The sequence below is a fragment of the Lepisosteus platostomus genome, unplaced genomic scaffold (assembly GCF_059453375.1).
Source record: "Lepisosteus platostomus isolate fLepPlt1 unplaced genomic scaffold, fLepPlt1.hap1 Scaffold_42_H1, whole genome shotgun sequence".
Taxonomy (NCBI): domain Eukaryota; kingdom Metazoa; phylum Chordata; class Actinopteri; order Semionotiformes; family Lepisosteidae; genus Lepisosteus; species Lepisosteus platostomus.
Window position 1 is genome coordinate 668,171 of NW_028291665.1, and position 22,869 is coordinate 691,039.

General features: G+C 55.0%; 14 non-coding genes and 1 pseudogene across 14 annotated transcripts; 6 read left to right on the forward strand and 9 right to left on the reverse strand.

Annotated features, from left to right (window-relative positions):
* Positions 1–1,805: 1,805 nt before the first annotated feature.
* On the forward strand, positions 1,806–1,969 carry LOC148633949 (U1 spliceosomal RNA). Its single transcript, XR_015933841.1, has one exon. It is a non-coding gene; the product is annotated as a U1 spliceosomal RNA (small nuclear RNA).
* Positions 1,970–2,605: 636 nt separating this feature from the next.
* Positions 2,606–2,724, reverse strand: LOC148633950 (5S ribosomal RNA). Its single transcript, XR_015933885.1, has one exon. It is a non-coding gene; the product is annotated as a 5S ribosomal RNA (ribosomal RNA).
* Positions 2,725–4,531: 1,807 nt separating this feature from the next.
* Positions 4,532–4,695, forward strand: LOC148633951 (U1 spliceosomal RNA). The gene has a single exon (XR_015933855.1). It is a non-coding gene; the product is annotated as a U1 spliceosomal RNA (small nuclear RNA).
* A 636-nt stretch (positions 4,696–5,331) lies between these two features.
* Positions 5,332–5,450, reverse strand: LOC148633952 (5S ribosomal RNA; annotated as a pseudogene).
* A 1,807-nt stretch (positions 5,451–7,257) lies between these two features.
* On the forward strand, positions 7,258–7,421 carry LOC148633953 (U1 spliceosomal RNA). The gene has a single exon (XR_015933849.1). It is a non-coding gene; the product is annotated as a U1 spliceosomal RNA (small nuclear RNA).
* Positions 7,422–8,056: 635 nt separating this feature from the next.
* LOC148633954 (5S ribosomal RNA) lies at positions 8,057–8,175 on the reverse strand. The gene has a single exon (XR_015933867.1). It is a non-coding gene; the product is annotated as a 5S ribosomal RNA (ribosomal RNA).
* Positions 8,176–9,982: 1,807 nt separating this feature from the next.
* LOC148633955 (U1 spliceosomal RNA) lies at positions 9,983–10,146 on the forward strand. The gene has a single exon (XR_015933850.1). It is a non-coding gene; the product is annotated as a U1 spliceosomal RNA (small nuclear RNA).
* Positions 10,147–10,782: 636 nt separating this feature from the next.
* Positions 10,783–10,901, reverse strand: LOC148633956 (5S ribosomal RNA). Its single transcript, XR_015933868.1, has one exon. It is a non-coding gene; the product is annotated as a 5S ribosomal RNA (ribosomal RNA).
* A 6,939-nt stretch (positions 10,902–17,840) lies between these two features.
* LOC148633957 (U1 spliceosomal RNA) lies at positions 17,841–18,010 on the forward strand. The gene has a single exon (XR_015933864.1). It is a non-coding gene; the product is annotated as a U1 spliceosomal RNA (small nuclear RNA).
* A 635-nt stretch (positions 18,011–18,645) lies between these two features.
* LOC148633958 (5S ribosomal RNA) lies at positions 18,646–18,764 on the reverse strand. The gene has a single exon (XR_015933769.1). It is a non-coding gene; the product is annotated as a 5S ribosomal RNA (ribosomal RNA).
* A 1,293-nt stretch (positions 18,765–20,057) lies between these two features.
* LOC148633959 (U4 spliceosomal RNA) lies at positions 20,058–20,199 on the forward strand. The gene has a single exon (XR_015933835.1). It is a non-coding gene; the product is annotated as a U4 spliceosomal RNA (small nuclear RNA).
* A 778-nt stretch (positions 20,200–20,977) lies between these two features.
* Positions 20,978–21,094, reverse strand: LOC148633960 (U5 spliceosomal RNA). Its single transcript, XR_015933783.1, has one exon. It is a non-coding gene; the product is annotated as a U5 spliceosomal RNA (small nuclear RNA).
* A 392-nt stretch (positions 21,095–21,486) lies between these two features.
* LOC148633961 (U5 spliceosomal RNA) lies at positions 21,487–21,603 on the reverse strand. The gene has a single exon (XR_015933801.1). It is a non-coding gene; the product is annotated as a U5 spliceosomal RNA (small nuclear RNA).
* Positions 21,604–21,994: 391 nt separating this feature from the next.
* LOC148633962 (U5 spliceosomal RNA) lies at positions 21,995–22,111 on the reverse strand. Its single transcript, XR_015933771.1, has one exon. It is a non-coding gene; the product is annotated as a U5 spliceosomal RNA (small nuclear RNA).
* A 387-nt stretch (positions 22,112–22,498) lies between these two features.
* LOC148633963 (U5 spliceosomal RNA) lies at positions 22,499–22,615 on the reverse strand. Its single transcript, XR_015933773.1, has one exon. It is a non-coding gene; the product is annotated as a U5 spliceosomal RNA (small nuclear RNA).
* Between the last annotated feature and the right edge of the window lie 254 nt (positions 22,616–22,869).

Below are 22,869 nucleotides of genomic sequence, written 5' to 3' on the forward strand. Positions count from 1 at the left end.
AAACCCCGGCGCCTGACTCGCTACTTGAAGCTGTGTGTGGCGGGGGTTCCGTGCTCCCCGAGCGGGACTGAAGGATCGTTCGTGTGCCACTCTTTGGAAAGGAGCTGCTTTCCAAATCGCATTGCGTGCCTGGATGTTGGCGAATGCGCTCCCTTGTGTTGGCTCGTCCCGCACTGGAGGAGGACAAACAATCTGCACGGAGGAGCACCAGGCAAGTCTTCACCAGACAAAAACCTCCAGTGCACAGCACTCTGGAAACATTTCGGGGCTTTCGCGTGTTTATTTCAGCACGTAAAGCGCACCGGTCCAACACGTCGGCCGGGCGCACGGCGCCTCCGCCCTCTTGTGGCCTTGCGGCGTCAGAGCAAGAGGCTCCTTCTCGCTGCCCTTCCGCTGTGTTGCAGGGCCCCGAGAGGGAACCCGGAGCGCGCACTTTGTGGGGGGCGGGGGACCGCGTTCGCGCTCTGCCCCCGGTCTCTTGCGCGAGTACTAAATCTCACGGACAGGGGGGCCTCGTCATTGATTGTTACAGGTGAGACGGGGATTAGGAGGAGACCCCGACTGATGGGTAAAGGGGAGCACTAACACCAGAGGGACACCCACGGCGTCTCTTTTTGAGAGACGCCCTGGGGTTTCCTAATGGCCAAGGAGGGTCGGGACCTCGGTTTGACGCCTCCCCCGAAGGACGGCGCCTGTTTGTGCAGCAGAGTGTCGCCATCAGGAGGCTGGGGCGTAAGAGAGCCACACAGCCCGCAGGGTGAGCGCTCCCTACTGGTCCCAGTCACACCTCTTGCAGGAGCAGCAGCAACCGGAGCTTTTCCGGGGTGGAATCTCCCATCCGGGTGCCGGCCAGGCTCACACCTGCTGGGCTGCCCCGGGGGTGAGCCCAGTCGAGAGTCGCAGGGCCAGATCTAGTCACCGGGGAGAAACGATACAAGTGAAGGATTGCTCGGCTCTCGGCACTTGAAAAGACCGACAAATGTCTCGTTCCCGCCGGAGCTGAATGTACCCGCATGTGTGGTGTCGTCTTCTTCCCCCGCCCCGCTGTGTTTGCTGTATTGTCTCTGAAGCCGGCCCCCCCGAGACGAGACGGGCTGTTCCTGTGCCCCAATTAACACTTTACAGGTGCCATTCCCCGGCATTGTGGCCATTGTCGGTGCTCACACGCGATAAGATAAGGCGGAGGAGAGCGGGGCATGCCCAGCGGCAGACATTCAAGGAGGGGGCAGTGCGAGGTGAGGTGAGGTGCGACACGCCGGAGCCCCGACGCAGCTAATGCGGAGCACTTGTTGGACTGGCATCGAAAGGACGTGTGCGCACGGAGCGAGCCTTCCCTGCGGCGGAGAGCGGGAACTTTCTCCCCCCCTCCCGCTGCAGGAGTTGTGTGCACTGCAGCGGTGCCGAGAGAAAAGCACAGAAGGCAGCAGGCTCTGGAGAACAGGTAAGAGACGGAGCCTTGTGGGCAGGCGAGCAGGCCCGTTTTTTGGAAATTGCTGAAAAGGTTTGTTCGGTGTGTGGCAGGCGCACGTCGCGAGCTTGCGTGGCGATCTGCCGGTCTGGAGTTATGCAAATGAGGCCGAATTGCATCCCGGGACATGCTGCGAATGCGCAACGGCGACTGCAGATGTGTAGGAAACGGCGCGCTCGTTTTCTCGTTTTGCCCACACTTTTGAGTGTTAGTGTGGCGTGTGAGTGTGTGAAAGAGTGGGCCCAGCAGGAGGCGGTGGCGTGCGGGGCGAGGAGGTGGCCTAGGCTGCGCGATTTGTGCTGTGGGTGCGGGCCGCTTGCAGGGGCCTGTTTAACTCATACTTACCTGGCAGGGGAGATACCTTGATCAAGAAGGAGGTTCACCCAGGGCGAGGCTCGGCCATTGCACTCCGGCTGTGCTGACCCCTGCGAATTCCCCAAATGTGGGAATCTCGACTGCATAATTTCTGGTAGTGGGGGACTGCGTTCGCGCTCTCCCCTGATGTGCTTGGTCCAAAATCAGATACAGGAAGGTTAGGACACCACGAGCTGCGTGGCTGCGGAAGGATCCCGGTTCGACAGGAGTGGACGCCGCTGCTGGTTCTCGCTGGCTTTTAGTTAGGGGTCCGGAGAAGCATCTCAAGCTAGTTCCACTACTCCTTCCGGACGTTCATTCCCTTTTCAAAGTCAGTCGTTTTGCTGTAGTCTGCGTTCTTTAGGCTGATTATCGAGGTTAGCCTTTATTTGGTCATGGGGGGCCTCGGTACTGTATGCTGAGTCTAAAGACAGTTTCACCCGTTTTCTGATTGCTCGGTTCTGTACCAGTGCAGACATGTCAAACAGTGAATGGCTGTACCTCTATTGTATCCGTGCTCAATGAATGAAATCGGTAACAAATGAATATATGTCTAGTTATACGAAAAACGAGTGGTTTATCGACTCATCTTCATTTGCAGATTTAGAGGCAGCTTCGATATTCGTTTTACAGACGGGTTTTTTTTTTGGAATATGGGTCACACACATGCCACAGCAACAAAACATCTCTAGAGATGAGGCTATAGATCACCTTTCCATCCTGCAGGTTTTCCTCCCAAAGCCTACGGCACCAACGGCGACCCCTGCTGGCCGGGAGAGCAAAAGCTTACAGCACCTGGTATTCCCAGGCAGTCTCCCATCCAAGTACTAACCAGGCCCGACGCTGCTTAGCTTCCGAGATCAGACGAGATCGGGCGTGTTCAGGGTGGTGTGGCCATAAGCGAAAGCCCCGGCGCCTGACTCGCTACTTGAAGCTGTGTGTGGCGGGGGTTCCGTGCCCCCCGAGCGGGACTGAAGGATCGTTCGTGTGCAACTCTTTGGAAAGGAGCTGCTTTCCAAATCGCATTGCATGCCTGGATGTTGGCGAATGCGCTACCTTGTGTTGGCTCGTCCCGCACTGGAGGAGGACAAACAATCTGCACGGAGGAGCACCAGGCAAGTCTTCACCAGACAAAAACCTCCAGTGCACAGCACTCTGGAAACATTTCGGGGCTTTCGCGTGTTTATTTCAGCACGTAAAGCGCACCGGTCCAACACGTCGGCCGGGCGCGCGGCGCCTCCGCCCTCTTGTGGCCTTGCGGCGTCAGAGCAAGAGGCTCCTTCTCGCTGCCCTTCCGCTGTGTTGCAGGGCCCCGAGAGGGAACCCGGAGCGCGCACTTTGTGGGGGGCGGGGGACCGCGTTCGCGCTCTGCCCCCGGTCTCTTGCGCGAGTACTAAATCTCACGGACAGGGGGGCCTCGTCATTGATTGTTACAGGTGAGACGGGGATTAGGAGGAGACCCCGACTGATGGGTAAAGGGGAGCACTAACACCAGAGGGACACCCCCGGCGTCTCTTTTTGAGAGACGCCCTGGGGTTTCCTAATGGCCAAGGAGGGTCGGGACCTCGGTTTGACGCCTCCCCCGAAGGACGGCGCCTGTTTGTGCAGCAGAGTGTCGCCATCAGGAGGCTGGGGCGTAAGAGAGCCACACAGCCCGCAGGGTGAGCACTCCCTACTGGTCCCAGTCGCACCTCTTGCAGGAGCAGCAGCAACCGGAGCTTTTCCGGGGTGGAATCTCCCATCCGGGTGCCGGCCAGGCTCACACCTGCTGGGCTGCCCCGGGGGTGAGCCCAGTCGAGAGTCGCAGGGCCAGATCTAGTCACCGGGGAGAAACGATACAAGTGAAGGATTGCTCGGCTCTCGGCACTTGAAAAGACCGACAAATGTCTCGTTCCCGCCGGAGCTGAATGTACCCGCATGTGTGGTGTCGTCTTCTTCCCCCGCCCCGCTGTGTTTGCTGTATTGTCTCTGAAGCCGGCCCCCCCGAGACGAGACGGGCTGTTCCTGTGCCCCAATTAACACTTTACAGGTGCCATTCCCCGGCATTGTGGCCATTGTCGGTGCTCACACGCGATAAGATAAGGCGGAGGAGAGCGGGGCATGCCCAGCGGCAGACATTCAAGGAGGGGGCAGTGCGAGGTGAGGTGAGGTGCGACACGCCGGAGCCCCGACGCAGCTAATGCGGAGCACTTGTTGGACTGGCATCGAAAGGACGTGTGCGCACGGAGCGAGCCTTCCCTGCGGCGGAGAGCGGGAACTTTCTCCCCCCCTCCCGCTGCAGGAGTTGTGTGCACTGCAGCGGTGCCGAGAGAAAAGCACAGAAGGCAGCAGGCTCTGGAGAACAGGTAAGAGACGGAGCCTTGTGGGCAGGCGAGCAGGCCCGTTTTTTGGAAATTGCTGAAAAGGTTTGTTCGGTGTGTGGCAGGCGCACGTCGCGAGCTTGCGTGGCGATCTGCCGGTCTGGAGTTATGCAAATGAGGCCGAATTGCATCCCGGGACATGCTGCGAATGCGCAACGGCGACTGCAGATGTGTAGGAAACGGCGCGCTCGTTTTCTCGTTTTGCCCACACTTTTGAGTGTTAGTGTGGCGTGTGAGTGTGTGAAAGAGTGGGCCCAGCAGGAGGCGGTGGCGTGCGGGGCGAGGAGGTGGCCTAGGCTGCGCGATTTGTGCTGTGGGTGCGGGCCGCTTGCAGGGGCCTGTTTAACTCATACTTACCTGGCAGGGGAGATACCTTGATCAAGAAGGAGGTTCACCCAGGGCGAGGCTCGGCCATTGCACTCCGGCTGTGCTGACCCCTGCGAATTCCCCAAATGTGGGAATCTTGACTGCATAATTTCTGGTAGTGGGGGACTGCGTTCGCGCTCTCCCCTGATGTGCTTGGTCCAAAATCAGATACAGGAAGGTTAGGACACCACGAGCTGCGTGGCTGCGGAAGGATCCCGGTTCGACAGGAGTGGACGCCGCTGCTGGTTCTCGCTGGCTTTTAGTTAGGGGTCCGGAGAAGCATCTCAAGCTAGTTCCACTACTCCTTCCGGACGTTCATTCCCTTTTCAAAGTCAGTCGTTTTGCTGTAGTCTGCGTTCTTTAGGCTGATTATCGAGGTTAGCCTTTATTTGGTCATGGGGGGCCTCGGTACTGTATGCTGAGTCTAAAGACAGTTTCACCCGTTTTCTGATTGCTCGGTTCTGTACCAGTGCAGACATGTCAAACAGTGAATGGCTGTACCTCTATTGTATCCGTGCTCAATGAATGAAATCGGTAACAAATGAATATATGTCTAGTTATACGAAAAACGAGTGGTTTATCGACTCATCTTCATTTGCAGATTTAGAGGCAGCTTCGATATTCGTTTTACAGACGGGTTTTTTTTTTGGAATATGGGTCACACTCATGCCACAGCAACAAAACATCTCTAGAGATGAGGCTATAGATCACCTTTCCATCCTGCAGGTTTTCCTCCCAAAGCCTACGGCACCAACGGCGACCCCTGCTGGCCGGGAGAGCAAAAGCTTACAGCACCTGGTATTCCCAGGCAGTCTCCCATCCAAGTACTAACCAGGCCCGACGCTGCTTAGCTTCCGAGATCAGACAAGATCGGGCGTGTTCAGGGTGGTGTGGCTGAAAGCGAAAGCCCCGGCGCCTGACTCGCTACTTGAAGCTGTGTGTGGCGGGGGTTCCGTGCCCCCCGAGCGGGACTGAAGGATCGTTCGTGTGCAACTCTTTGGAAAGGAGCTGCTTTCCAAATCGCATTGCGTGCCTGGATGTTGGCGAATGCGCTCCCTTGTGTTGACTCGTCCCGCACTGGAGGAGGACAAACAATCTGCACGGAGGAGCACCAGGCAAGTCTTCACCAGACAAAAACCTCCAGTGCACAGCACTCTGGAAACATTTCGGGGCTTTCGCGTGTTTATTTCAGCACGTAAAGCGCACCGGTCCAACACGTCGGCCGGGCGCGCGGCGCCTCCGCCCTCTTGTGGCCTTGCGGCGTCAGAGCAAGAGGCTCCTTCTCGCTGCCCTTCCGCTGTGTTGCAGGGCCCCGAGAGGGAACCCGGAGCGCGCACTTTGTGGGGGGCGGGGGACCGCGTTCGCGCTCTGCCCTCGGTCTCTTGCGCGAGTACTAAATCTCACGGACAGGGGGGCCTCGTCATTGATTGTTACAGGTGAGACGGGGATTAGGAGGAGACCCCGACTGATGGGTAAAGGGGAGCACTAACACCAGAGGGACACCCACGGCGTCTCTTTTTGAGAGACGCCCTGGGGTTTCCTAATGGCCAAGGAGGGTCGGGACCTCGGTTTGACGCCTCCCCCGAAGGACGGCGCCTGTTTGTGCAGCAGAGTGTCGCCATCAGGAGGCTGGGGCGTAAGAGAGCCACACAGCCCGCAGGGTGAGCGCTCCCTACTGGTCCCAGTCACACCTCTTGCAGGAGCAGCAGCAACCGGAGCTTTTCCGGGGTGGAATCTCCTATCCGGGTGCCGGCCAGGCTCACACCTGCTGGGCTGCCCCGGGGGTGAGCCCAGTCGAGAGTCGCAGGGCCAGATCTAGTCACCGGGGAGAAACGATACAAGTGAAGGATTGCTCGGCTCTCGGCACTTGAAAAGACCGACAAATGTCTCGTTCCCGCCGGAGCTGAATGTACCCGCATGTGTGGTGTCGTCTTCTTCCCCCGCCCCGCTGTGTTTGCTGTATTGTCTCTGAAGCCGGCCCCCCCGAGACGAGACGGGCTGTTCCTGTGCCCCAATTAACACTTTACAGGTGCCATTCCCCGGCATTGTGGCCATTGTCGGTGCTCACACGCGATAAGATAAGGCGGAGGAGAGCGGGGCATGCCCAGCGGCAGACATTCAAGGAGGGGGTAGGGCGAGGTGAGGTGAGGTGCGACACGCCGGAGCCCCGACGCAGCTAATGCGGAGCACTTGTTGGACTGGCATCGAAAGGACGTGTGCGCACGGAGCGAGCCTTCCCTGCGGCGGAGCGTGGGAACTTTCTCCCCCCCTCCCGCTGCAGGAGTTGTGTGCACTGCAGCGGTGCCGAGAGAAAAGCACAGAAGGCAGCAGGCTCTGGAGAGCAGGTAAGAGACGGAGCCTTGTGGGCAGGCGAGCAGGCCCTTTTTTTGGAAATTGCTGAAAAGGTTTGTTCGGTGTGTGGCAGGCGCACGTCGCGAACTTGCGTGGCGATCTGCCGGTCTGGAGTTATGCAAATGAGGCTGAATTGCATCCCGGGACATGCTGCGAATGCGCAACGGCGACTGCAGATGTGTAGGAAACGGCGCGCTCGTTTTCTCGTTTTGCCCACACTTTTGAGTGTTAGTGTGGCGTGTGAGTGTGTGAAAGAGTGGGCCCAGCAGGAGGCGGTGGCGTGCGGGGCGAGGAGGTGGCCTAGGCTGCGCGATTTGTGCTGTGGGTGCGGGCCGCTTGCAGGGGCCTGTTTAACTCATACTTACCTGGCAGGGGAGATACCTTGATCAAGAAGGAGGTTCACCCAGGGCGAGGCTCGGCCATTGCACTCCGGCTGTGCTGACCCCTGCGAATTCCCCAAATGTGGGAATCTCGACTGCATAATTTCTGGTAGTGGGGGACTGCGTTCGCGCTCTCCCCTGATGTGCTTGGTCCAAAATCAGATAGGGAGGGTTAGGACACCACGAGCTGCGTGGCTGCGGAAGGATCCCGGTTCGACAGGAGTGGACGCCGCTGCTGGTTCTCGCTGGCTTTTAGTTAGGGGTCCGGAGAAGCATCTCAAGCTAGTTCCACTACTCCTTCCGGACGTTCATTCCCTTTTCAAAGTCAGTCGTTTTGCTGTAGTCTGCGTTCTTTAGGCTGATTATCGAGGTTAGCCTTTATTTGGTCATGGGGGGCCTCGGTACTGTATGCTGAGTCTAAAGACAGTTTCACCCGTTTTCTGATTGCTCGGTTCTGTAACAGTGCAGACATGTCAAACAGTGAATGGCTGTACCTCTACTGTATCCATGCTCAATGAATGAAATCGGTAACAAATGAATATATGTCTAGTTATACGAAAAACGAGTGGTTTATCGACTCATCTTCATTTGCAGATTTAGAGGCAGCTTCGATATTCGTTTTACAGACGGGTTTTTTTTTTGGAATATGGGTCACACACATGTCACAGCAACAAAACATCTCTAGAGATGAGGCTATAGATCACCTTTCCATCCTGCAGGTTTTCCTCCCAAAGCCTACGGCACCAACGGCGACCCCTGCTGGCCGGGAGAGCAAAAGCTTACAGCACCTGGTATTCCCAGGCAGTCTCCCATCCAAGTACTAACCAGGCCCAACGCTGCTTAGCTTCCGAGATCAGACGAGATCGGGCGTGTTCAGGGTGGTGTGGCCGTAAGCGAAAGCCCCGGCGCCTGACTCGCTACTTGAAGCTGTGTGTGGCGGGGGTTCCGTGCCCCCCGAGCGGGACTGAAGGATCGTTCGTGTGCCACTCTTTGGAAAGGAGCTGCTTTCCAAATCGCATTGCGTGCCTGGATGTTGGCGAATGCGCTCCCTTGTGTTGGCTCGTCCCGCACTGGAGGAGGACAAACAATCTGCACGGAGGAGCACCAGGCAAGTCTTCACCAGACAAAAACCTCCAGTGCACAGCACTCTGGAAACATTTCGGGGCTTTCGCGTGTTTATTTCAGCACGTAAAGCGCACCGGTCCAACACGTCGGCCGGGCGCACGGCGCCTCCGCCCTCTTGTGGCCTTGCGGCGTCAGAGCAAGAGGCTCCTTCTCGCTGCCCTTCCGCTGTGTTGCAGGGCCCCGAGAGGGAACCCGGAGCGCGCACTTTGTGGGGGGCGGGGGACCGCGTTCGCGCTCTGCCCCCGGTCTCTTGCGCGAGTACTAAATCTCACGGACAGGGGGGCCTCGTCATTGATTGTTACAGGTGAGACGGGGATTAGGAGGAGACCCCGACTGATGGGTAAAGGGGAGCACTAACACCAGAGGGACACCCACGGCGTCTCTTTTTGAGAGACGCCCTGGGGTTTCCTAATGGCCAAGGAGGGTCGGGACCTCGGTTTGACGCCTCCCCCGAAGGACGGCGCCTGTTTGTGCAGCAGAGTGTCGCCATCAGGAGGCTGGGGCGTAAGAGAGCCACACAGCCCGCAGGGTGAGCGCTCCCTACTGGTCCCAGTCACACCTCTTGCAGGAGCAGCAGCAACCGGAGCTTTTCCGGGGTGGAATCTCCCATCCGGGTGCCGGCCAGGCTCACACCTGCTGGGCTGCCCCGGGGGTGAGCCCAGTCGAGAGTCGCAGGGCCAGATCTAGTCACCGGGGAGAAACGATACAAGTGAAGGATTGCTCGGCTCTCGGCACTTGAAAAGACCGACAAATGTCTCGTTCCCGCCGGAGCTGAATGTACCCGCATGTGTGGTGTCGTCTTCTTCCCCCGCCCCGCTGTGTTTGCTGTATTGTCTCTGAAGCCGGCCCCCCCGAGACGAGACGGGCTGTTCCTGTGCCCCAATTAACACTTTACAGGTGCCATTCCCCGGCATTGTGGCCATTGTCGGTGCTCACACGCGATAAGATAAGGCGGAGGAGAGCGGGGCATGCCCAGCGGCAGACATTCAAGGAGGGGGCAGTGCGAGGTGAGGTGAGGTGCGACACGCCGGAGCCCCGACGCAGCTAATGCGGAGCACTTGTTGGACTGGCATCGAAAGGACGTGTGCGCACGGAGCGAGCCTTCCCTGCGGCGGAGCGCGGGAACTTTCTCCCCCCCTCCCGCTGCAGGAGTTGTGTGCGCTGCAGCGGTGCCGAGAGAAAAGCACAGAAGGCAGCAGGCTCTGGAGAGCAGGTAAGAGACGGAGCCTTGTGGGCAGGCGAGCAGGCCCGTTTTTTGGAAATTGCTGAAAAGGTTTGTTCGGTGTGTGGCAGGCGCACGTCGCGAGCTTGCGTGGCGATCTGCCGGTCTGGAGTTATGCAAATGAGGCTGAATTGCATCCCGGGACATGCTGCCAATGCGCAACGGCGACTGCAGATGTGTAGGAAACGGCGCGCTCGTTTTCTCGTTTTGCCCACACTTTTGAGTGTTAGTGTGGCGTGTGAGTGTGTGAAAGAGTGGGCCCAGCAGGAGGCGGTGGCATGCGGGGCGAGGAGGTGGCCTAGGCTCCGCGATTTGTGCTGTGGGTGCGGGCCGCTTGCAGGGGCCTGTTTAACTCATACTTACCTGGCAGGGGAGATACCTTGATCAAGAAGGAGGTTCACCCAGGGCGAGGCTCGGCCATTGCACTCCGGCTGTGCTGACCCCTGCGAATTCCCCAAATGTGGGAATCTCGACTGCATAATTTCTGGTAGTGGGGGACTGCGTTCGCGCTCTCCCCTGATGTGCTTGGTCCAAAATCAGATACAGGAAGGTTAGGACACCACGAGCTGCGTGGCTGCGGAAGGATCCCGGTTCGACAGGAGTGGACGCCGCTGCTGGTTCTCGCTGGCTTTTAGTTAGGGGTCCGGAGAAGCATCTCAAGCTAGTTCCACTACTCCTTCCGGACGTTCATTCCCTTTTCAAAGTCAGTCGTTTTGCTGTAGTCTGCGTTCTTTAGGCTGATTATCGAGGTTAGCCTTTATTTGGTCATGGGGGGCCTCGGTACTGTATGCTGAGTCTAAAGACAGTTTCACCCGTTTTCTGATTGCTCGGTTCTGTAACAGTGCAGACATGTCAAACAGTGAATGGCTGTACCTCTACTGTATCCATGCTCAATGAATGAAATCGGTAACAAATGAATATATGTCTAGTTATACGAAAAACGAGTGGTTTATCGACTCATCTTCATTTGCAGATTTAGAGGCAGCTTCGATATTCGTTTTACAGACGGGTTTTTTTTTTGGAATATGGGTCACACACATGCCACAGCAACAAAACATCTCTAGAGATGAGGCTATAGATCACCTTTCCATCCTGCAGGTTTTCCTCCCAAAGCCTACGGCACCAACGGCGACCCCTGCTGGCCGGGAGAGCAAAAGCTTACAGCACCTGGTATTCCCAGGCAGTCTCCCATCCAAGTACTAACCAGGCCCAACGCTGCTTAGCTTCCGAGATCAGACGAGATCGGGCGTGTTCAGGGTGGTGTGGCCGTAAGCAAAAGCCCCGGCGCCTGACTCGCTACTTGAAGCTGTGTGTGGCGGGGGTTCCGTGCCCCCCGAGCGGGACTGAAGGATCGTTCGTGTGCAACTCTTTGGAAAGGAGCTGCTTTCCAAATCGCATTGCGTGCCTGGATATTGGCGAATGCGCTCCCTTGTGTTGACTCGTCCCGCACTGGAGGAGGACAAACAATCTGCACGGAGGAGCACCAGGCAAGTCTTCACCAGAGAAAAACCTCCAGTGCACAGCACTCTGGAAACATTTCGGGGCTTTCGCGTGTTTATTTCAGCACGTAAAGCGCACCGGTCCAACACGTCGGCCGGGCGCGCGGCGCCTCCGCCCTCTTGTGGCCTTGCGGCATCAGAGCAAGAGGCTCCTTCTCGCTGCCCTTCCGCTGTGTTGCAGGGCCCCGAGAGGGAACCCGGAGCGCGCACTTTGTGGGGGGCGGGGGACCGCGTTCGCGCTCTGCCCCCGGTCTCTTGCGCGAGTACTAAATCTCACGGACAGGGGGGCCTCGTCATTGATTGTTACAGGTGAGACGGGGATTAGGAGGAGACCCCGACTGATGGGTAAAGGGGAGCACTAACACCAGAGGGACACCCACGGCGTCTCTTTTTGAGAGACGCCCTGGGGTTTCCTAATGGCCAAGGAGGGTCGGGACCTCGGTTTGACGCCTCCCCCGAAGGACGGCGCCTGTTTGTGCAGCAGAGTGTCGCCATCAGGAGGCTGGGGCGTAAGAGAGCCACACAGCCCGCAGGGTGAGCGCTCCCTACTGGTCCCAGTCACACCTCTTGCAGGAGCAGCAGCAACCGGAGCTTTTCCGGGGTGGAATCTCCTATCCGGGTGCCGGCCAGGCTCACACCTGCTGGGCTGCCCCGGGGGTGAGCCCAGTCGAGAGTCGCAGGGCCAGATCTAGTCACCGGGGAGAAACGATACAAGTGAAGGATTGCTCGGCTCTCGGCACTTGAAAAGACCGACAAATGTCTCGTTCCCGCCGGAGCTGAATGTACCCGCATGTGTGGTGTCGTCTTCTTCCCCCGCCCCGCTGTGTTTGCTGTATTGTCTCTGAAGCCGGCCCCCCCGAGACGAGACGGGCTGTTCCTGTGCCCCAATTAACACTTTACAGGTGCCATTCCCCGGCATTGTGGCCATTGTCGGTGCTCACACGCGATAAGATAAGGCGGAGGAGAGCGGGGCATGCCCAGCGGCAGATATTCAAGGAGGGGGTAGGGCGAGGTGAGGTGAGGTGCGACACGCCGGAGCCCCGACGCAGCTAATGCGGAGCACTTGTTGGACTGGCATCGAAAGGACGTGTGCGCACGGAGCGAGCCTTCCCTGCGGCGGAGCGCGGGAACTTTCTCCCCCCCTCCCGCTGCAGGAGTTGTGTGCACTGCAGCGGTGCCGAGAGAAAAGCACAGAAGGCAGCAGGCTCTGGAGAGCAGGTAAGAGACGGAGCCTTGTGGGCAGGCGAGCAGGCCCTTTTTTTGGAAATTGCTGAAAAGGTTTGTTCAGTGTGTGGCAGGCGCACGTCGCGAACTTGCGTGGCGATCTGCCGGTCTGGAGTTATGCAAATGAGGCTGAATTGCATCCCGGGACATGCTGCGAATGCGCAACGGCGACTGCAGATGTGTAGGAAAGGCGCGCTCGTTTTCTCGTTTTGCCCACACTTTTGAGTGTTAGTGTGGCGTGTGAGTGTGTGAAAGAGTGGGCCCAGCAGGAGGCGGTGGCGTGCGGGGCGAGGAGGTGGCCTAGGCTGCGCGATTTGTGCTGTGGGTGCGGGCCGCTTGCAGGGGCCTGTTTAACTCATACTTACCTGGCAGGGGAGATACCTTGATCAGCCTGTAGGTGGAGTAGTTGGATTGTTTTTCTTTTGTTGGAAGCAGTGTTCGATTTGCGGTTTTTGAAATGGCAATCTTTGGATCCCGTAAGAATGCTGTACGTTTTGAGCTCTTGGACGACCTCTTCATGGATCGTATGCAGTTCAGCAGAAAAGTGTTACAGAAGGAACTTGGCTTTGAACCTCGGCACTTGGATTTCATCTTCGCTCTCCCAGGTCAGAAAGCATTTGAGGTTGTATTTGCTACCTATCCTCTGTTTGAACAATGCGTGGATGTGTTTGAGGCAAAAAGAGGCAAAGTTCCTGCACTTGAGAAGATCAACTTGCAGCCTCTGACACAGAGAGAGAGGAAAACGGTGCATGTTGTTATGTTCTCGGAACTGGCAAAGACGGAGGACATTCACACCTGGCTTAACCAGTACTGCACCGTCCACCATGGAACTGAGGTTAGAGATGTTGATGGTATAAAAACAGGAGCAAGGAAATTCGAGGTTCGCTTGCTACCGGACAGCGTAAATGGAGGCTTAAGGCACCTGCCCTCTACAATCCGGCTGGGCGCCTGCAATGGCTATGTGTTTTATGTGGGACAACCAAAGGTGTGTCGGCGCTGTGGTGCTGTGGGACACCTGGCATCGTCCTGCACTGTGAAATGCTGCAAGACCTGTGGCAAACAGGGACATTTAGCCTCTGACTGTTCAATGCTGCCAAAGTGCAATTTATGTGGCTCGGAAGGACACGTTTTTAAGAACTGCCCTCACGCCTACGCCAATAAACTCAAAATGAGAAAGGATGAGGCAGTGCTTGTTTCAGCCAAACCGGCCCGAAAATCCAAAGCAAACAACAAGTCAAACAAAGAACCCTTGTTGGACAAAGACTCTCAGCCTCCAGCCAGGATCAGTCCTGCTGTGGCTCCGGGGCTGGTGGAAGAGAAATCCACTACGCCCCCACAACCGCAGACTGCACCAGACAAGCACGAGGGTTTGAAAACCCCCGAGAACAGCGAGGACCCCTCCCCCACTCCTGCTCCTCAGAACGAGGGCCAGTGTGGGGCCCCCCGGTGGAGCGGGTCCAGCGAGGATACCCAGGATTCAGCGGAGCTGCTTTTCTCAGACTCTGCAAGTGCTACAGATGCCCTCCTCTCCTCCATCCAGTCCATCACGGAGGATCTGCAGCAGCTGGTGGGTGAGGGGGAAGAGGAGACTGGTGCATCGGCTGCACCCCTTTCCCCTCAGTGCTCCCAGGAGCTGGACTTGAGGAAAAGAAAAAATGACTCTGTTTTCTCCCCGAGCGAGGAGGAAGGAGAGCATGGCGATGGGGACAGCTGGAACCTCTCCACCCCTCCCTCTACCCCCTTCCTTGAAATGGACTCTGTGAACGCTTTTACTGCTGCCACCCTGATGAAGGCTCATTCAGAGGATGGCTGGCAGGAAATTGGTAAGAAGAAAAAGAAAAAGAAAAAGGTAACAGGTGAGACCGAAGAGAAATGTGTTTTGTAAAGACTGGTTCCACTTTCTTATGTAATATGGCTCTTAACATAATTTCTCTTAACACAAGAGGTATCAATGACAGAGTTAAATGCCAGTCTGTCTTTGATTACCTCCAGCAGAGAGAGGGAGATGTGTTGATGTTGCAGGAGTGTGCTTTAGCCTATCAAGAGAGGTATAAAAGTTTTGAAGATAGGTGGGATAAAGGGCCTTCTGTTTGGTCAGGGGACAATAACAACAGAGCCTCTGGCGTGGCCATTCTTTTCAAAGGATGGGCATTCAAATTGAAAAGTATTCAGAGGGTCATAGATGGCAGGTTGCTGTGTGTGGATGTGGAATGGGGGACCGTTAACCTGCGGCTAATCAATGTGTATTGCCCTACTGACGTAGGAGGAAGGGTGGAGCTACTCAAGGCACTCTCCCCCCTATTGTTATGCAGCACAGACGTGATAGTGGGAGGGGATTTTAATTGTATCTTAGAGCACACAGACAGGCAGTCTAGCTCGCCGATAAAATTGGATTCCAGCTCACTGGCCCTGCAAAACTTAGTTCAAGACTTTAAACTCTCAGACACATATAGATGTGTATATCCCACAACAGCAGGATATACATGGTCAGGGAGGAATAGCAGCTCCAGAATTGACTATTGCTTTGTCTCAGAGAGAGTGAAAGTTGTTGGGGTCACTCTTCAGCCTGTCTTCTTCTCAGATCATCAGGCTTTAGGGTGTAGAGTGGAACTCCAGGGCGGGACTGTCTTTGGCCCAGGCCTCTGGAAACTCAACACAAAGCTGCTAGAGAACGAGGGGGTAGTATCCCGCTACAAGGAGAAACTATCACAGTGGCTGTCCTTGCAGTGTCTGTACGGGTCAGTAGGAGAGTGGTGGGAGGAGGTGAAGGTGAGGACAAAGGCCTTTTTCATGGCTGAGGGAAGGAAGGCTGCTGCCAGACGGAGAGGAGTGCTAGCCAGGAAACAGAGGCAGCTGCAGCGTCTCTACACGATGCTGCACAGTGGCTTCGATGTGCTCGAGGATATCGCCCTTTTAAAAAAGGACATCCGGAGCATAGCCGAAGAAAGTAGTCGAGGAGTGCTGTTAAGAAGCAGAGTGCAGTTCTTGGAAGAAAATGAGAAGTGTACTCGCTTCTTTTTCAGGAAAGTGGTAGGCTCCAAGACTGTCATGGAAAGTGTAGTTGATGAGGAGGGACGAGAGAGAACAGAGCCGAGTGCTATCCTCTCCTGCACCGAGGCCTTCTACTCAAGACTGTACAGCTCTACAGAGGTAAAGGATGAAGATATTCATTTTTTTACCTCAAAGCTAGAAAACATTTTGAGTGAAGAAGATAGGGAAGTACTTGAGAGGGATTTGACAGTAGAAGAGCTGAGACAGGCTATGGAGAGCTTACAGAAGGGGAAAACTCCGGGTGCTGACGGGCTCCCTAAAGAATTTTATTGCACCTTTTGGGATCTGCTTCAGGATCCGCTACTGCTCCTATTCGAGGAAAGCTACAAGACAGAATTGCTGCCTGACTCCTTAAGAGAAGGCACTATCTCTCTCTTGTTTAAGAAAGGAGCAAAAAATGACATAAAGAACTGGAGACCCCTCAGCCTGTTAGGCGTGGACACTAAGATCCTGTCCAAAGCCCTTTTCCTGCGCCTACAAAATGTAGTGGCCTCACTGGTAGGGAAAGAACAGACTTGTGGGATAGCAGGACGCCTGATGAGCGACAACCTGGCCTTGTTGAGGGATGTCTGTCTGTACTCTGAGGATCGCTCCCTCCCTCTGTGCATTTTAGGTGTAGACCTAGAAAAGGCCTTTGACCGCCTAAACCGGCAGTACTTAACATCGGTACTTGAGCACATGAAGTTTGGCCCCATCATGAGAAAGTGGATTAACCTGCTGTACACAGGTAGCAACAGCAGAGTCATGGTTAATGGCAATAGATCACGCACCTTTGAAGTCTGTTCAGGGGTGAGGCAGGGCTGCCCATTATCCCCCTTGTTATTCGTTTTGGCTATGGAGCCCTTAGCCTGTGCCTTGCGCCAGGATCAGGCCATTAATGGGATACCAGTGCCTGGAAGTGGGGGAGGAGAGGTAAAGACATCTCTATACATGGATGACGTCACCCTGCTCCTCTCTGACAATGCCTCAATTAGCAGAGCTCTGCAGTGCTGTGATCGGTTCTCTTTGGCTTCCTCCGCAAAAATTAACACATCTAAGAGTGAGATTTTTTATCAGAACTGGAGGGAGCCAAAAGAAGGACATGATCTCAGGCTGCAAGAGAAGAGAATTAAGGTCCTGGGGGTGTATTTTGGAGAAGAGATGGGAACAGTAAATTGGCAGAACAAATTGCCAATCTTAAACAAAAAACTGATGCAATGGAAGGACCGAGACCTCACCATGACAGGGAAGGTGCTGGTCATCAAAGCCGAGCTCTTGCCTGTCTTGAATTTTCTGGCTTCTACCTTCCCAATCCCACACCGTGTTGCGGCGGTGCTGAGGAGATTGATGTTTCAATTTCTATGGGGTGGGAAGCAGGAAAGACTCAGAAGGGAAATAATGTACAGGCCGCTACCCTCAGGGGGGAAGTCTGTCCCAGATATTGCTACGAAGCTGCTGTGCATTTTCCTGGCCTCTGTGCTGAGAGGCTTTGCAACAGCACCTGCAGCGCGTACCTGGACTTATTTTTCCAGGCTCTGGGTAGGTAGGGAGGTGTTCAGAGTGTGGGGTGTCAGACCCAAGCTGGACGTCCCACTCTCTGACACATGCCCTGCAATTTATGGGACAGTTAAAAGTTTTCTAAGATCTCACCCAATTGGCCATATTCCCCTCCGAGATGTCAGCGTCCAAAAACTGGAAGATTTAGTAGCACCCCAGAACAATAGGCAGACCCCTGTGGGCATTTTAACATCAGCCCAAACAAGGAAGGTGTGGAAACACACATCCTCTAAATTTCTGTGCAACATTCACAGAGATTTAGCCTGGAGTGTCGTCCACCAGTGCTTACCGGTACGAACTTTCTTGTACCGTAGGGGCCTCACCCCCAGCCCTCGCTGCGTTAGGGTGGGCTGCGGCGAGGAGGAGACTGTGACCCATCTCCTGTGGTCCTGCTTTTTTGCTAAGGCCTTCTGGGCACAGTTTGAAGATTGGTTGCAGGCTCTCTCGCCCCAATTTACCCTGACCGCTGCTTTCATCATATACGGCATCTCTCCTGTCAAACTTCCCCCTGACGTGTTTGACAGGATCTGGGCCGTGGTGAACAGTGGGAAAGACGCCCTGTGGAGAGTGAGGAACATGGGGCTGTTCAAAGGCATCGAGGTCCCAGTCAAGGCAGCAGGTAGCCTGGCCCTGTTCATCACCCGAGAGAACTATTACCTCAGAGATCTGTGGAGAGAAGGGAGGGAGGAAGCAGAAAATCTGTGGGAAATAGAGGGCATTGGACAGTATCTCAAGAAACTGTGAAAAACATTATCATGTTTAAATAAAGAATGTGATTTGCACCAGAAAAAAAGAAAATTGTTGCTATGTAACTGTTACCGTGTCAAAATGTAATGAGATGTGATCATATATACTGTTTTAAGTATGTATATTAATGTAAAGCTTTCTGATTTGTGATTTCCTGTATTTTTTTGTGAAAAGAAAATAAAGTTCTTAAAAATCGAAATCGGTTCACCCAGGGCGAGGCTCGGCCATTGCACTCCGGCTGTGCTGACCCCTGCGAATTCCCCAAATGTGGGAATCTCGACTGCATAATTTCTGGTAGTGGGGGACTGCGTTCGCGCTCTCCCCTGATGTGCTTGGTCCAAAATCAGATAGGGAGGGTTAGGACACCACGAGCTGCGTGGCTGCGGAAGGATCCCGGTTCGACAGGAGTGGACGCCGCTGCTGATTCTCGCTGGCTTTTAGTTAGGGGTCCGGAGAAGCATCTCAAGCTAGTTCCACTACTCCTTCCGGACGTTCATTCCCTTTTCAAAGTCAGTCGTTTTGCTGTAGTCTGCGTTTTTTAGGCTGATTATCGAGGTTAGCCTTTATTTGGTCATGGGGGGCCTCGGTACTGTATGCTGAGTCTAAAGACAGTTTCACCCGTTTTCTGATTGCTCGGTTCTGTAACAGTGCAGACATGTCAAACAGTGAATGGCTGTACCTCTACTGTAACCGTGCTCAATGAATGAAATCGGTAACAAATGAATATATGTCTAGTTATACGAAAAACGAGTGGTTTATCGACTCATCTTCATTTGCAGATTTAGAGGCAGCTTCGATATTCATTTTACAGACGGGTTTTTTTTTTTGAATATGGGTCACACACATGCCACAGCAACAAAACATCTCTAGAGATGAGGCTATAGATCACCTTTCCATCCTGCAGGTTTTCCTCCCAAAGCCTACGGCACCAACGGCGACCCCTGCTGGCCGGGAGAGCAAGAGTTTATAGCACCTGGTATTCCCAGGCGGTCTCCCATCCAAGTACTAACCAGGCCCGACCCTGCTTAGCTTCCAAGATCAGACGAGATCGGGCGTGTTCAGGGTGGTGTGGCCGTAAGCGAAAGCCCTGGCGCCTGACTCGCTACTTGAAGCTGTGTGTGGCGGGGGCTCCGTGCCCCCCGAGCGGGACTGAAGGATCGTTCGTGTGCAACTCTTTGGAAAGGAGCTGCTTTCCAAATCGCATTGCGTGCCTGGATGTTGGCGAATGCGCTCCCTTGTGTTGGCTCGTCCCGCACTGGAGGAGGACAAAGAATCTGCACGGAGGAGCACCAGGCAAGTCTTCAGTGCACAGCACTCTGGAAACATTTCGGGGCTGTCGCGTGTTTATTTCAGCACGTAAAGCGCACCGGTCCAACACTTCGGCCGGGCGCGCGGCGCCTCCGCCCTCTTGCTGCCCCTGCAGCTGCTTCACTTTTCCCTTTAGTTGCCATCGATTTTTTTGTAGTGCTATACATATACGATTGAGGTATCTTAGAGTTCTCCTTCGAAGACCCAGCACTCTCTTTTCTTTTCCCAGTGTTACTCATATCGGACTTTTTAAACCTAAAAAAAAATCGTTTTTTTTTTCTTTCAATTATAACTGAAGTTTAAACAACTAGTGTTAAGTCCTTATTTTTCTGTAGTCAAAAAAAGCAAAAATTAACATTCAGGTCATGAAAAACTCAAAAAAACTCCCCAACCACTAAACTTTACCTCCCACCTGAGCGCCATCTTGAACGCCCCTACCACCAGAGAATGCTCACGATTTCGGAAGCTGTCTCCGGGACGTGCTGATTCCACACATCCTGAATAAATCATGATATTGTTAGTTGCTGTAGCTAGACGTTCAAATGAGTTTCATGGCCAGATGGACTGTTTCCTCCAGCGGTATAGTATTGCAGTGAGACAGCACGATGCCTGCAAGACTATGTCACGCTAAACGCCACAGATTGTGTTTGTCCGTTCGTGTCAGTCGTCCCGCAGCCACGGGAAGTGGGACACAAACATGCTGCAATGCTTTCAAGACGTTAGGATTTGTTTGTGCAACATCCAAGAGGAGTACTTGTGGCTTGAATGTGAACTGTACGTGCCCGCCCCCTTTCCTCTGTAGTGCATGAGTTCCTCCCGGCATGCCCTTCGTCATTGTTCTGTCATCTTGTATTTAAAGGGTTGTATTTCTGCTGCTGAAAATAAGCAACGGTTTTCTCACAACGCCCTTTGTTCCCAACGGAGCCCTTGTCTGTCATGAAATTCTTCAAAACCTCAAGCTAGAAGAAGAAGAAGACGACAAATATGAAGCGTTATAGCAACGACATGCCATGACACGATCGATAACGATTTCCATAGGATCCCCGCGGTTGCCTGGCAACCGTCAGCTTTGCGCAGTGGCAGTATCGTAGCCTGTGAGGGTTAGCCGAGGCGTGATTATTGCTAGTTGAAAACTTTTCCCAATACCCCGCTTCCGCCGGTTTGCAATACAATCGGCGAAAGCAATTTTTGACAGTCTCGTCAGAGACTGAGCAAGGTGTTTAAAGACAGATTTGGTCACGGTGATATCATGGTAGAAAGAAACGAACTTGTTACGTGTCAACAGAAACGCTCTTTAGCTCTTTCAGCTTTATGCAGAGAACAGCGTCTGTCGAGATTACTTTTGTGTCAGCGCGAAACGCCGTGTGCTTGTCAGTATGATTTCATATTGCTCGTAGCGGCGCCTGGCTTTTGTCTGTCAAACGTTAGGTTGCGCTTCTTCATGCTGCATCGTCGGCATGAGTGGAGCATTTTAAACGTCTGTACTTACTGCGCCCCATAAGAAATCGTTTGTCCCCATTCAAAAGAGATTGTGCGATGTCCTGCAGCGTTCGCAAAGCAAACCTTTGACGAAGATGAAGAGAAACCAGAGTGCGTGGCTGCACAGCTGCAGGAGCCCAGGCCGCCTTCAAAGCCTCTGCGCTGCCGGTCGTGGTTGGCAATGCACCTGGCCTTACAAACTAGCCAGTGGGGCCCGTTCAGCTCCGGGCTCATCGCCTGCGGCTCACGGCTTGCGAGCGTGACCAATCCGTGCGATAACTCGGAAAACACCCGGCCACACTGTGCCGGAAACGACGCACTCTGGGAAGCCGCTATGCAAAGCGAGGTCCCAAGATCCCCTGCGGCTGGACACTTCCCAACCCCCAAAGAAAAGAGCGCCAATCAGACGGCCGGAGACCGAGGACTCGCGGAGCAGACTGCCACAATCGCCATAACAAGACCGATTGCGAGCGTTTTTGTTTTCTCTCTTTGACCAGCCAGGCTGCGCCCCACCCGAAGGCAGGGAAGCACAAAAATTGCATGGAACTCGTTCATGCTCCTCTCCACGGAAATCTTTAGTAAAAGGCGAAAGATTTGTACGAGATGAAGAGAAACCAGAGTGCGTGGCTGCACAGCTGCAGGAGCCCAGGCCACCTTCAAAGCCTCTGCCCTGCCGGTCGTGGTTCGCAATACACCTGGCCTTACAAACGAGCCAGTGCGGCCCGTTCAGCTCCGGGCTCATCGCCTGCGGCTCACGGCTTGCGAGCGTGCCGAATCCGTGCGATAACTCGGAAAACACCCGGCCACACTGTGCCGGAAATGACGCACTCTGGGAAGCCGCTATGCAAAGCGAGGTCCCAAGATCCCCTGCGGCCGGACACTTCCCGCCCCCCAAAGAAAAGAGCGCCAATCAGACGGCCGGAGACCGTGGACTCGCGGAGCAGACTGCCACAATCGCCATAACAAGACCGATTGCGGGTTGTTTTTGTTTTCTCTCTTTGACCAGCCAGGCTGCGCCCCACCCGAAGGCAGGGAAGCACAAAAATTGCATGGAACGCATTCATGCCCCTCTCCACGGAAATCTTTAGTAAAAGGCGAAAGATTTGTACGAGATGAAGAGAAACCAGAGTGCGTGGCTGCACAGCTGCAGGAGCCCAGGCCGCCTTCAAAGCCTCTGCGCTGCCGGTCGTGGTTGGCAATGCACCTGGCCTTACAAACTAGCCAGTGGGGCCCGTTCAGCTCCGGGCTCATCGCCTGCGGCTCACGGCTTGCGAGCGTGACCAATCCGTGCGATAACTCGGAAAACACCCGGCCACACTGTGCCGGAAACGACGCACTCTGGGAAGCCGCTATGCAAAGCGAGGTCCCAAGATCCCCTGCAGCCGGACACTTCCCAAACCCCAAAGAAAAGAGCGCCAATCAGACGGCCGGAGACCGAGGACTCGCGGAGCAGACTGCCACAATCGCCATAACAAGACCGATTGCGAGCGTTTTTGTTTTCTCTCTTTGACCAGCCAGGCTGCGCCCCACCCGAAGGCAGGGAAGCACAAAAATTGCATGGAACTCATTCATGCTCCTCTCCACGGAAATCTTTAGTAAAAGGCGAAAGATTTGTACGAGATGAAGAGAAACCAGAGTGTGTGGCTGCACAGCTGCAGGAGCCCAGGCCGCCTTCAAAGCCTCTGCGCTGCCGGTCGTGGTTGGCAATGCACCTGGCCTTACAAACTAGCCAGTGGGGCCCGTTCAGCTCCGGGCTCATCGCCTGCGGCTCACGGCTTGCGAGCGTGACCATTCCAATAACTCGGAAAACACCCGGCCACACTGTGCCGGAAACGACGCACTCTGGGAAGCCGCTATGCAAAGCGAGGTCCCAAGATCCCCTGCGGCCGGACACTTCCCAACCCCCAAAGAAAAGAGCGCCAATCAGACGGCCGGAGACCGAGGACTCGCGGAGCAGACTGCCACAATCGCCATAACAAGACCGATTGCGAGCGTTTTTGTTTTCTCTCTTTGACCAGCCAGGCTGCGCCCCACCCAAAGGCAGGGAAGCACAAAAATTGCATGGAACTCGTTCATGCTCCTCTCCACGGAAATCTTTAGTAAAAGGCGAAAGATTTGTACGAGATGAAGAGAAACCAGAGTGTGCGGCTGCACAGCTGTAGGAGCCCAGGCCGCCTTCAAAGCCTCTGCGCTGCTGGTCGTGGTTGGCAATACACCTGGCCTTACAAACGAGCCAGTGGGGCCCGTTCAGCTCCGGGCTCATCGCCTGCGGCTCACGGCTTGCGAGCGTGCCGAATCCGTGCGATAACTCGGAAAACACCCAGCCACACTGTGCCGGAAACGACGCACTCTGGGAAGCCGCTATGCAAAGCGAGGTCCCAAGATCCCCTGCGGCCGG